Genomic DNA, 1,211 nt, shown 5'->3' with positions numbered 1-1,211 from the left:
CGATTGAAGAAATGTCCATGGGAGCATACAAAAAGCGGATCCGAGATGACATGGGTCCTGGGTTAGTCCAACCCGCAATTCCTGCCACTGCCACATTCGAACTAAAGGGATACATATTGACAGCACTGAAGGACATCCCATTTTTCGGGAAGGATCATGAGGATGCTTTTAAGCATCTGGACGAAGTCAACGACATTGCTGATTACTTCAATGTCCCAAATGTCACAAGAAATACAGTCTTGCTTAGGATGCTTCCTATCACTTTCAAAGGAGCTGCTAAGGAGTGGTTAAAAGCACTCCCACCAGGTACAATCACCACTTGGGCTCAAATGCGTGAGCAATTCCTGGACCAGTTCTGCCCGCCATCCAAGATAGCCAAACTCAAGAAGGCGATAGCCAACTTTGAGCAACAAACGGGGGAGTCACTATACGAAGCATGGGAGCGGTACAAGGGCCTACTCAGAAATTGCCCTCAACATGACCTAAATGTGCAGCAAGAGATGTCAATTTTTTATGATGGGGTCAATGTAATGACAAGACAACTCCTTGATTCTCAAGGACCGTTGACAAAGAAAAATCCAAGGGAGGTCAAGGAGCTCATCGAAGAATTCGCGAAACACTCTCGCGAGTACCATAACCCGAGGCAAGACGGAAGTAAAGGCGGTGGAGGGACCCAAACTGAAGAAATTGCAGCTGTCATGGCCATGCTAAATAACATGGATCGCCGGATAACACAAATGGACCAGTCGATACATGCCCTAAGAGTGGGGTGCGAGCGATGCAGTGGTCCACACTTGACCAAGGACTGCAATATGGATGAGTCTGGGAACAGAAAAGCTCAAGTGTGCTACTCTAGTGGGGATAAGTTTGATGACGACTGGAGGAAACCAAAGAAGGAGTGGCTGCCCTATGAAGAGTATAAAAAGCAAAAAGAAGAGAAGTATAGGCAGACAGGTCGAGGCTTTTACCAAAAGGAGCAGCCACCAATCGAGAAGAAACCCGACCTAGAGACCATTTTGATGAAGTTTATGGAGGCTTCGGAAAAGAGACATGATGCCATGGATTCCGCTATCATGGAACAACAAACCTTGATGAAGAACCAGCAAGCCTCCATCCACAACCTTGAAGTACAACTTGGTCAACTAGCCACTTTAGTCCATGAAAAATTGTCCCCGAAGAATCCCGAAGTAAAAGCCCATTCTTACGTAATG

General features: G+C 46.5%; 1 non-coding gene across 1 annotated transcript; it reads right to left on the bottom strand.

The window, feature by feature from the left end:
* Window positions 1-377: 377 nt before the first annotated feature.
* LOC111880858 (small nucleolar RNA R71) lies at window positions 378-484 on the bottom strand. Its single transcript, XR_002846598.2, has one exon. It is a non-coding gene; the product is annotated as a small nucleolar RNA R71 (small nucleolar RNA).
* Between the last annotated feature and the right edge of the window lie 727 nt (window positions 485-1,211).

Source organism: Lactuca sativa, chromosome 6 (assembly GCF_002870075.4).
Source record: "Lactuca sativa cultivar Salinas chromosome 6, Lsat_Salinas_v11, whole genome shotgun sequence".
Lineage (NCBI taxonomy): Eukaryota > Viridiplantae > Streptophyta > Magnoliopsida > Asterales > Asteraceae > Lactuca > Lactuca sativa.
The sequence above is the reverse complement of the archived record's forward strand: the minus strand, read 5'-3'. Positions and strand labels throughout refer to the sequence as shown.